Genomic DNA, 13,565 nt, shown 5'->3' on the forward strand with positions numbered 1-13,565 from the left:
ATAATAATAATAATAATAATAATAATAATGATATATTTTTATATATAATAATAATAATATAATAATATTATATTATTATTATTATTATTATATATAACAATTATTATATATTATATATATATATATATATATATATTAATTTATTAGAATTCTTATTAGAATGGATAATTATTTTATAGCATATGTATTAGTTATCATGTATTATCACTATAAATTTATTGACAAATATTTGACAAAATAATTGCGATTATATTTCTATTTAATTAAACTATTATTTATCAGTTTTATATAAAGTATTATCGAATAACGAAATGCTGATAAATAAATAGACATTTTCACTATAATTAGTGCTTATCATTCTTCATAAAGATTTAAAAAACATTTAAAATACAATAAAAAAAATTGCGCTCTTTTCTTTTATTATATTATTTTATATAATACAAGATTAATTTTAATTTAATAACATTTAATACGATAATACGATTCTCTTGTTTGTTTTAAATTTGTTTTAAATTAAAAGCTCAGAAATTTTATATATAATTTAAATTATTTTTTATAATTATAATATATATATATATATAATATATATATATACATAATATTATAATATATAATAAATATATATCATAAGAATATTTTGTAAGTACATAAGAATTGTGTTGAATGTTTAATAATTTTTATAATATAATATAGCCACTAAATAGCTACAAATTAAAAATATAGCTACGAAATTAAAAACAAAAAAAAGATGAAGGATGAGAAGTGAAGAGATTGCATAAGATTTTTTATATATACATATATAAATATATAAATATATATATAAATATATACATTATATAATATTTATATTATAATAATATTATAATAATGATTTTATAAATACTATTATATATTATAATAATATAAATAATTATATTTATAACATATTTATATTATATATTATATTTTACTTAATTATACTTTTTATGAGTCCTTTTTATGAATTTTCTTTTTTTTCGCAAATAAACTTTTTATATAAATTATATTATGTCAAACATTTAAAAACAAAATATAATTTTTAATTAAAATCATGAAAATACAGCAATTATTGTTTTTATTTCTTTTTATATGTATGAATTGGAGAAACAAATAAAAAACATTAATTTTAACTTTAATTCATAGTATTAAAAATTATATTCTTAAAAAATATGTATAATATTATTAATGCGTATACATCTAATGGTATGAATTGTTAATTGTATATAATAGTAAAAAGAGACTTTGTTACCTTTATTAATGTTATTCTTGTTTTATTAATTAGATATTTCAAAGTAAGAAGTAAATTTAGATTAATATTGAATTATATTTATAGTTTTATAATTTTTCATATTATAAATTTCTAAAAAAAGAAACTAGTATTTTTTTTATTCAATAATTAAAATTATCGATAAATACAAAATACATAAAAAAATTAACGGCCATCTAAAGTAAATTTTAATTAAAATATTTAATATATGTATATTCAAAGTAATAATTTTTATTATATTTTTATTATATTTTTATTATATAGTACTTATAACATTATCAGATCTTTTTTCCATTATCATTTTTCCAAATCCTCAAATCAAATAATATTTATCCAATTACATATTTGTTTTTCATTTCAGTTCTTATTTTATATATATGCATCATTTACAGAAGGTCATCTAAAGTCACGAAGTCAGGTCAGAAGGAACAAGTCTGTGTAATCAGACAAATTACCTGTTCTAGACTGGTCACTGGAACTCCTTGAGAAATTTGCTCGATTTTTTATCTTTTATAATGTTTCGCACATCAACCGGAACGGCATTGGTGATTAACTTTTCCTTTCAAGCTTACTACAGCAAGGTATCACCGAAGAAAATTTGCTTGCATTCTTGCATGCATATTGTTACGTTGCACAAAATCGCATGATACGGATTTATTATACGGAATATGTAAACATTTTTATAGATGAGAATGAATTTTTCTTTCTTATAATATAAGTTTTGGTTGATCGATAATTGAATAATAAAATTGGTGCAATTGGACAATACTGATATAATTCTTACGCTATATGGATCGTATATAATAATTCAGAACTTAACTTGGACAATCATATGATTAATCGCTGCGATTAATTAATTGTACCGGAATTGAACTTTGCAATGACTATTTCGCCCTCAATGAAAAGATAAAATTTTTTATTTTTAAGATTACAGAATCATAGATTATATAAAGTTATTAGTATAGTATAATAAAATTTTTAGTTTAATAGAAATCAATTTTTTATATTTGATATAAACAGTTAATAGCAATATGTGCTAAAAAAATGTCAATGAACTTATTCTTTATATTGCGGATAGTTGAAGCAATAAAATTAGAAAAGAAACTTATAATATATTATATATTATATCTATATAAAGTTTATCCGAGAAATTTATTTTCAATAAATTTTGATATAAAGCGACAAATAAACTTCGTAAATTTACTTTTTTACATACACATATATATATATTATACACGCGCGCGCGCACACACACTTTGAAAAAACTATATATATATTACTTTCCAGATTTATCATGAACAATGAATTGTAAATATTTTCATAAAAAAAAATTTAATAAAAATGATGAACTAGTCAATATAATATATATATCTATTGTTCAAATGTTTTATTAATTTTTATTATTACAATTTATTGCAGGACAAATATTGTAATCATAACATAAAATCAATTTCAATAATATTTCACAGACTATATGATTATTCATATTCATTCGAATTTCAGATTTATGAGTTCAAATAAATTCATAATATCTGAAGGCCATAGAATTATAAATTTTTGAAGTCATTTTGATATCAACAATACTATGAAATCAAAAATATATTATTATAAAAAATATTATTTAAAAAAATTAAAGTGATTTTGATTTTTTATAAAAATAAACATATTTTTGAAAATATTTCAATTTTTAGCAAAATAGATCAAGTTTTATTTGAAACTTTTTTTCTTATATTATCGGAAATTGTACATATTTTCTTTTAAATATTTAAAAGATCAAACATTAGACTTGAAACATTATTAATAATAATATTTGTGTATTTTAAATGTTTATTTTCCATTTGATCTATATTATTTTTTTTTTAATTATACATTCAGTATTCTTATATATATATAAATATCCATTTTATTTATAAATAGCGGTTCATATTAACAATTTTAATCAGCGCACCTGAAATTTTTTTTACAGAAATGCAAATCTATCGGTATAATTTATACACATGAAAACTATGAAATATAACTTGCAATAAGATATAGATAATAAGCTATAACAAAATCAATAGAAATTATAAATTAAATTATAAATTGCTCTAGATACATACATTTATTTCAGCTGTAAATCATATAAATGATTGTGACAATAATTCCATGATTTTTAATTTATTTTTTTTATACTTTTGAGTATAATTAATAAATATATTATTATAAATAGAATTTTTTTCGAATGTTTTATTTTTTAAATAAATTTGTTATAATATTAAAGAGAAGAACAATAAATAACATTAATAAAAAAACATAACATAATTATTTATTAATATAACATAATATATTATATAATTTATTAAATACGCATTATTTTGTAAATTTAATTATATAATGTATCATATTGCAAAATTTAATTTGTTTACACAAACAAGAAAGAAAATTAGTTTTGTATTTTAATAGTTTGATACTATATTAAGGTTCTTTTTTTATAATTGCACTCATTAACATTAGAATTTTCAAATCTATTAATATGACATTTGAATGTTTAATTATATTATCTTCAATTCAAAAATTGTTGTGAAATTAAAATGAAACTCTGAAAAATTTTATTTGCAAATTGTTATTATTATCGTGATGTGAAGGTATTAAAACAAAATTATTCGCGTGACCTTTGTGATATGCGTAATTTCCTCGCTATTTTTTAGAATACATTGATTAGCTAGTATTAAAAATATTAATTTTCTAATTAACATTCATATTTCAATTAGCATTTTAAATATCGTGATCATTCTTTAGCATTCTTCTGTCTTTTTCGATTTTTCATTTAGGTATTTCGAAATTTTCGGAAATATAAAATTTTATCTAAATTTTGAAACTGATTATTTAATATACATTTTATAAAAAATTATTTAATATACAAATTATTTAATATACATTTTATTACAAGTTAAATAATTCCTTAAAAATATTAGTTTTATAATTATTTTTAATTATTAACGAAACTAAAAATTTTAAAGAAATATTCTAGAATAAATGTAGTTATAATATTGTAATGTTTTCATTTAAAAAACATTATCTGTATAATCGTATTATAAATTTTACAAATAAAAAATTCTACACAAAATTCTACAAATTTAAAAATTTCTTTATGATATGACAATGAAATAATATGATGCAAACAGACAAAACTAACTAATTGATGCTTTTGTAGATTGATCTGAGAAACATTTTTTTTTTAAATGTTTCCTTGTTACTAGAAATTTATTTCTATAAAATATATAAAAAATATACAAAAAAAATAAAATAAATGTTATAATTAATAATTAATTATTATTAATTTTATTACTTTTAAAACAAAAAAATATTATGATAATTATAATCAGCATTGATTTCATAGTTTGATTAAAGAAAAAAACTCATATATCGAAATGTTTAATTAAAAAAAATTGTATTTTTTCTATTTGTTAAAACTACTAATTTTATCAGGAAAAAATTAATTAAATTTATGAATAAATAATAAAAGAAAAAAAACTGAATTTATATTAAATTTTAAACAAATTTTATAACATTTTGGATACAATGAAAGTAAAGTTTTCATTTTTATTCATTATATCAAAATTTATTGTTCAGTTGTTAGTCAAATTTATTATTAGTGATCGCCAAAACAAAAGTTTTTTTAAAAAAAATGATTTGAAATTTATTAAAAAAATAAAAAGAATCTCAATTATAGAGATATTCCCACATTTTTTGAACATTTCATATATTGCTAAATAATTGAAAGTGTAAGTAAACTGTGAATATTTATGTGCAAAATTAAATTATAAAAAATAAAATAAATATGTTTTAAAAAATTCAATTTAAATTGATATTTACTTCATTATTATAATTACTACAATATTAACTTTAGAAATTTTATGTTTTTATATATCATGTATATTTTATATATTTTTGTATATTCAAATTTTACATATATATAAACATTCACAATTATAAATGAATGGGTATATAGAATATTTAGTAAAATAAAAATAATTAATATAAATTCATAGAATAATTAATAAAAAAAATTACTGTTGCAATAATTTTTTTTTGAGAAAAGAAGAAACAATACTTTGCACTTATCATAATGTAATAATTTATTATCCTTAATATTATTTCATTTCTTTCTTCATTTCCATTCTTTTCATTCTTCTCTTTAGATGTTAAATACAAGTAAAGATTATAATAGTTTTATTTTTTATTTTTTATATCTGCAATTCTATCTATTTTTTAATTTCTGCAATTGAGATTTTTAATAATTTTCTGCCTATTTTTTAAAAAATTCTATTTATACTTGTTTAGTAATTCTAATTAACTAATTATCTAATTCACTTTTGTAATTTCAATTTGACGTTTAACTGTTTTCTAGTAATAGCTGTTTACTCAATAAATTTACTTTTTTTAATTCTAAACTTTTTAGCATATATCATTGAAATATATTTTTATTAATTTTGATATTCACAAAAAAAGCCTTTTGAATAATTTTTAATCTAATTTAAATATTCTATAATAATAAAAATCTAATATAAATATATTTTTAAAAATATTTTCCCATTTTCCTAATTTATTATCCTATTTTATAATCTTGATAAAGTTTTATTTTATAATTTTTTATAATGTTCTTCAAATATTTGTCTAAGTTAATATTATTATTCTTTATCATCAATATTCTTTATAAATTTTAAATAATTTCTCATTCTTTTTAAAATTTTTTATTACCTAAGTAATTCAAATTATATTTTCTTTTTGAAGATTTCATTTTCTAATATAAATTAATATTTCAATATAAAATAATATTTACCCAAGAATAACCAGATTTGATTATAAGTATTACATTAAACAATGCGAAATGATTATAATTATTTCGTTTATAGCTTTTTTAATAAACTTTTTTTCATATTTCAACTTATATTCGCGTATAGAAAAAATACTATAATATTAACTTAATTGTCAATTATAGTCATTGAATATTAGGTAATGAATATATAAAGAATGTATTTATATTATTAAAATCAATATTTACAAAATGGAGTTATATGAATTTTTCTTTTTTTAAAAACATAAAATATTATTAAGTGGCAAAATTTATTACAATGAAAAGTTTCGTTCATTTTCTCATTTTTTTATTTTTATAATTAAAATAAAAAAAGTTAAATTCGACATAAGAAAATTGTCGTAAAATTTATTTTACAATCAATTTACTAAGATATCAAGAAAAATAATATAAATATAAATAAAAAATAAAGAAAACGATTGCAAATATAAATAAACAGGGTGATATCTGTGCCAATTATTGACTACTGAAAAAATAATATATATATTTTAAATACATTTTTTCAAATTGAAAAATTATTTTTCTAATATAGAAAATTATATAATTAAAAAAATTTTTATTTATCAATTTTCGATTTGAAATCACGTACTTAAAAATTTGAAGAAAATATTATTACATTCATCAAAATATTTTCTATGAAATAGTCTATTTTCCATATATGAGTAGATATAAGTAGATTTTATGTTATTTTAATTAATAGTAAATAATGAATTGAAAACGATAGCGATATTTTGCTTTAGATAAATTAGACTTTGATAGTCAGTTAGTCAATTAATTATATTGAAATTATTTTATATTATATTCTATATATATCTTATATATTTTATATATTTGCAATTTTAAAAAGTTTATAAAATTGAATAATTTTATTATCTTCGCAGTAGTTATTTATATTTAAATAGAAAAATTTTATTAACTTATTCTTAACCAATGCATTTTTTTATAAGATTATTTATAACTTTTTTTGTCATATTTATATTTTGTTTTAAATTTAAATTGTGACTAGTATTTATAAAAAAAAATTTTTCTGATGGAAACCACGAGATGATGAATTATTTCCATCAAAAGAAGAAATATCAAAAAGAATAATAAGAAGATAAAGGAAATATAGATAAGATAATTTTAAATGATAAGATTAAAAATTATATATATATATTTTGATTAAATACAGTCAAATATCTCACGAGAAATTAAAATTATAAAAAATTTTTATAATAGTTAATATTTTAGCGAAAGTTTTAAAGGATGTTATTTTTTACAAACAATTTTTTTATAAATCAAACATTAAGAAATATTTCAAAATTAGTTTCATTTTTTTAAATGAACTATAATATAATATAAAAATAAAAATAGTTTTTTAATTTTATTGATTTAAAATGTTTTTTAATGATTTTATATAATTTTATATTATTTTAGAATATATTTTAAAGTTTATAAAATTTATCATGAAATACAAAGAAAATGAATAATAACATGAATTAAAAACATGCGATATTATATAATAATAAATATCTTAATGTGTTATGTAAAATATGTCTAGATAATTTTAAACACAAAAAATTTTCATTAAATTTATATAAAATAAATTAGAAAATTTTTCTGAATTATAAATAATTATATTTTATTACTTTATTATTTATTATAATTATCGTGTTAACTTAATAAATCATTCGATTTCATAGATTTCACTAATATAACATAATATAAATTTAAGATATGTAATTTAAAATGTTCTAATTCATTATTCTGTTAATAATACTAAAATAAGATTCAATTATTCATAATTTTTTATCATAAAAAATAAATAAAATTTATTTTATAAAAAATATTTTGAGAAATATAGTAGAAATTAAATTCCGTTTTTATTAATTAATTTAATTATGATGGATAATCAATATGAAATTAAAGAAGTAATAAGAAAAAAGAAACTTTAAATATAAAATTTTATGTTTGAGTACTTATTAGTTTCTAAAATTCAAAGATTTATACTTTTTAAATAAATATGATATCATCAAAATAATGACTTAATTCCTATTTCTTAATTTTATGTAAATTATATTTTAATTAAAAAAATTTTAAACATTGAGAGAAAAAAACTGATTGATTTGGCATGAAATAACTCTTTTAATGTTTTCCAGATATGTACATTCTATCTGTCAATTACGTGCATTTTGTCTGTCGAATACGTGCATTTATTTTACGTATATACTGATTCATTTTAACTATAGTTTAATAGTTATCGATAAATAAAAACATTTAAACATAACACAATTTCGAATTCGAAATCGCAATTTTATTCAGATAAAATTATTTCCTAAACTAATAATTTTTTGACAAATCCTTTTTTATATTTTTTAGAAAATATCCAAATAAATAGATTGATGTATTCAAATATATAGTTTCATTAAAAAAAAAATTTTTAATCTTTAATCTTCCAATTATTTAGACGTAAGTTTACATAACACATTAAGATATTAATTTCTATCATTTCTCGATTTATAAAAAAATAATACTTACATACAATTAATATATTATGCTTCTTACTTTCTCCTGTGAACTAAAAAATTTTTATTAAAACAACTTTACCTTTTTTTATATTTTATGTTCTATGTATGTTTCATATATTCTTATTATCATTTATAGAAAATACTTTGTATATCCAATCTCAAATTTATAAAAGTTTATTCTTTTCTTTTTAAACTGTTCGCAAGCACTTACTACTCGCGAGATTTATAAACAGCTTATTCGAAGAAATATTTTTCATATAAAAAACTCGCAGGCTTTTATTAAGCCTAAATAAAGGACAATATTATCTGAGAAGACTATCTTTGAGAATTTAGTCGACACTTATAATTGTATATTTCATGTACTTCAAATAAACTGAACCGATCCTAATAGTGATATATTTCAAATTGCGGCTGATTCAAAGACAAATAACATTATACCAGTTCGAGAAATCTATAATAAGAGAGATGCACCGATCTATTTCTGTTTGTCGTGAGATTTTTGTATATACAGATTATCATTCAAGCGACGAATGTCGAGGAATGGTGGGTATCGGATTTAAATTTTTTAAAAGTAACAAATACACAAATAAATTCAAAATTTCTAAAAACTTTTCATTCCTTGAATTTATATAACTATTATATAACTTTTCATCGTTGAATTTATCAAACAAATTAATAATTTATTGATTTAATATATATAATTAATATATTGGATGATATCCAATATTGATATGATTCTTTTTACAATGTTTTGCAAATTAAATTATTTAATAAGAAATTTCTCTATAATTTCCTACGTTTTAAAATTTTTTGTTTATCACTCATCTCTTTTTAAGTTTATGCATTTATCGGCGTCCTTATAATTACAACTTAAAGAAATTCGCCAAATAATACATGTGTAAGATAAGCGATTCCAATGCTAATATAACTAATAATGATTATGTACGAGTAGGCAGTTTTATCCAATATATATATATTTTTTAATCGTGCACACATAATTTTTCATTCATTCATTCTCTCTCTCTCTCTCTCTCTCTCTCTTTCTCTCTCTCTCTCTTCTCCTCTCCTCTCCTCTTCTCTTGTCTCCCCCCTCTCCCTCTCTCGTTTCATTTTTTTCATCTTTATTAAAATAACGAATCGGATCAATTTTCTAATTGTCATATCATCGATTTTAATAACAAGATCTTAACACATATAAAGAGAACGGATTCAAGGAATTTTGAGAAATCACGCTTTATTTCATATTTTTACGAAAATATTTGAAATATAATGCAATTAGAATGCATACTGCTATGAAAATGTTGAAACGGAAATATTTTCTGATTTTATCTAAATATATAATATTTGCTTTCCAGAATTTATTTTTGTTTTGTCTGAAGATAAGTTTTATTTTTTTTTATTTTTTTCATTTTTTTCTATATGATTTTGATTATTTTATAGAATTATGATATTTTAGTTGTATTTATATATAATTGTATCTAATAATTGTATCTTATTTTTTTAATTTTAGCTTTAATTTTTAACTTGTTTAATTAAATTTGTATTTAATTATTAACATTTATTTGATTAGTATTTATTAGTATTTATTTATTAGTATTTACTTGATTGGATGTAAAACATATAATCTTAATCATTGTAAATTTAAAATTATTTTTAATAATTTTTGTAATATTTTTTGTAATGATTTTGTCTTATTTTATGATATTTTATAATTTATTATTTTATAATTTTATAATTTATGAATTTATGAATTTTACAATTTAAAATTATTTACATTTGATACCTAACATAATATGATATAAATAACGAAAACTCATATACAATATTTCTCAATTTAAAAAATCAATTAATTTTGTTTTATTTTTGCACCTTTCTTATTGTGGTAAATCATATTTATTTATAATTTTTAATTCTAACATAATTCTATTACTTTATATAATTATACTATACTATTTTATAAGATAATTTCTTCATAAGAATTAACTATTTTTATTCGCATTTTCTTAAATTTTATTAATTATAAATAAATATATATTTTTTATTTTTTATTATATATATTATATTTATTATTATATTACATTAATTAATATGCTATTTAAATTATTAATTTTTATTTTCCTGTTTTTACTATATATATATTTCTTTTTTTTTTCAATATTAATTTACTTATAATATTTATAAACACTTGATATTTGTAAATATACATAATGTTGTTTACAATATCTAAATTCATTTTATATTTTGAGTGAGTATATAAGGTTTTTTGTTTAGACATCCAAATCAGATTCACTAATTATCAAAAAAAAAAAATTCGTGATTGTTTATACATATTTTATATTTTTACTTAATTGTATATTTTTCATTGTATATGCATCCGTATTAATTTTTCCGAGTCTTATGCGAAACGATGCGATTAATTATTATTATCGGCAATGAATAATAATTCATCGAATGAATCTATACGATATTTATACTAATACTAAATAATTATACTTATACTAAATAATGAAAATATTTAATTCTAACACGATAAATTACATTATGCTAACTATAAAAAAAAATGAATAACCCAATTGTTAAAAATATAATTTTCTTGCTTTTTTTTTTCTTCAATTTTTTTTTCTTGTTGTTCTACTGAATGAATATTTTAATATATTTTTCGTATGATTGTGGACAATGGATAGTGTTTACAATATTATACTTAAATTTCATTTTAAAAAATGGAATTTGGAAATTTATTTATTATAGTTTCTAATAACAGAAATAAATGCTATTGTGTATAAAAAATTTAATATTAGGTATTAATTTAATTTAATTTATAATATTTAATTAAATTTAATTTAATATTAAAATGGCATTAAAGATCTCTAAAAATGTTTTTTTTAATTTTTCAGTATTTTTTAAATGAAATGATATAGTTTTTAATACAATATAAAATTTTAAAATCATTTAAATTGCAATTTATATCGGAATTTCCGATATTCGAGACGATATTTGTAATGGAGAATGGAATAGTACAAGAAGAGTCTATTTGATAGCACTTTCTAAAAAAAATTAAGAATATTTCATTAAAAACAAAATATTTTGTTGTTTGTAATGAGTTTAAAATGTTTATTATTATTCTTGAAATCTAGTCTAGTACTCTTGAAGTTGATATAGGTAATTTATCATAGAAAATTAAATTTTGATTAAAGTAATTCTTTTTATTTTCTTTATTTTTATCTTTCCTGTCTGAAAAATTTTTCTTGTAAAAAAAGTAAAATGTCTTTTTCTTTCTAAAAATATTTTATATTAAAATTTTTCTAAAAATAAAAAATTTCTAAAAATTCCATTTCTTTATTAATTGATAATTTAAACTAATCAATTTAATAATAATAATTTAAAATAATAATAAAAAGAATAATTTAAAATAATTTGAAATATTAATTGATAATTTATCCAAAAAAATTTGAATGAATTTACTGATTGATTTATATTTGTTTTCTAATGTTTTATTCATCTGATTATATTGATTTGATAATTTTCATTTTTATTAATAATGTTCATTTTTCATGAACAAAATTTTTATTAGTATACATGCATTTAGTTATAGTATTAAGATTATAAAATTAAAAAATTATATTAAAACTTATGTTTAAAACTTTTTTTAAATTTAAATTTTGAAATAAATATTCAACGTGCAAAATAATAAATAATAAAATAATTAAAAAAATTATTTTATTTATTAAAAAAATTTATTATTTTATTATATCATTTTCTATTTTTTTATTAAAAAAATATTATTTTATTTTAATTAAAGTTAAATTTTAATTTTTATAGAATTAAATTTTTTGAAATAAATAATAAAATTTAATAATTCGATAAAGATAAGAAAGATAAGAATCTCAAGATAAAATCTTGAATATTTATATATTTTTCGTTTTAGAACCATTCATATCACTTGATATTATGCATTCAATGAAAATTTATGGAACTATTCGAATGACACAAGAAATGCGCATTTACTCTCTATAGCTCGATATTATGATTATATCAAAATCTAACTGGAATTTAAGAAATTATGTAGAAATGAAGAAAATACATAATAATCAATGTAACATGAAATCTAATAAACTCTAGTAATATGTACAATAATTATTACAATTTTTTTGTTGTATAATATACAATGTATATTACATTGTATATCACAATACAAAATATACGATATTTCCAAAATTGAATGATTTATTGATAAAAATTTTCTTTCTTCTGTTGTAGGTGAGTAAAATATTGTGAATATATTCTTATTGAACAATATTTTGGTGAGTAAAAAATCAAATCTTTTATTGCTGATTGTAAAATTCGTTTGAAGTATAAAATTAAATTAATTTTTAAATGATAATATTTAGCAACTAAATGAAATTTATTTATTTATATAAATATCTTCAAATATAAACAAAAATTATGTGTACCGATTATTAATATATTCATAGGACATTTTTGGAAGATTGATTCAAAATATCAAAATAAAAACAAAAATTGATAAAAAATATTAGCTGAAATTTATTTAATAAGTTTATAAGCAATTAATATACCAAAATCCTTATGTGTGTATCTCGTATTTCTTTAGATGTCATATACCTTTAATCATTTCTTATTTATAACCTGCATTATCAAGTACGTGTATATTCGATTATAGCACTATCATTATAAATCCAACAGATAATAACATAGATCGGGAAAAATTATACTTTTGGGCTTCCATGGACATCAGATTAAGATGAATGAATCTATAATGAGATGTAGTCCATTTGTACGCTACTATTCAAAAGACTCATTATTTCCTGTTCGATGTAATGTATACTTCTGTGCATATCCAGATTCAGAAGACATTTTTTATAAATGGCAAATGCATACATTTGAATATATGCCTCGGGAA

The 13,565-nt window shown here is 17.7% G+C and overlaps 1 protein-coding gene across 2 annotated transcripts in view; it reads left to right on the top strand.

Moving 5' to 3' along the window:
- Positions 1-13,565, top strand: part of LOC122715463 — a 204,140-nt gene that overhangs the window by 111,708 nt on the left and 78,867 nt on the right. The window lies entirely within an intron of this gene.

This window comes from Apis laboriosa, unplaced genomic scaffold (genome assembly GCF_014066325.1).
Source record: "Apis laboriosa isolate Shangri-la unplaced genomic scaffold, ASM1406632v1 scaffold35_cov144, whole genome shotgun sequence".
Taxonomy (NCBI): domain Eukaryota; kingdom Metazoa; phylum Arthropoda; class Insecta; order Hymenoptera; family Apidae; genus Apis; species Apis laboriosa.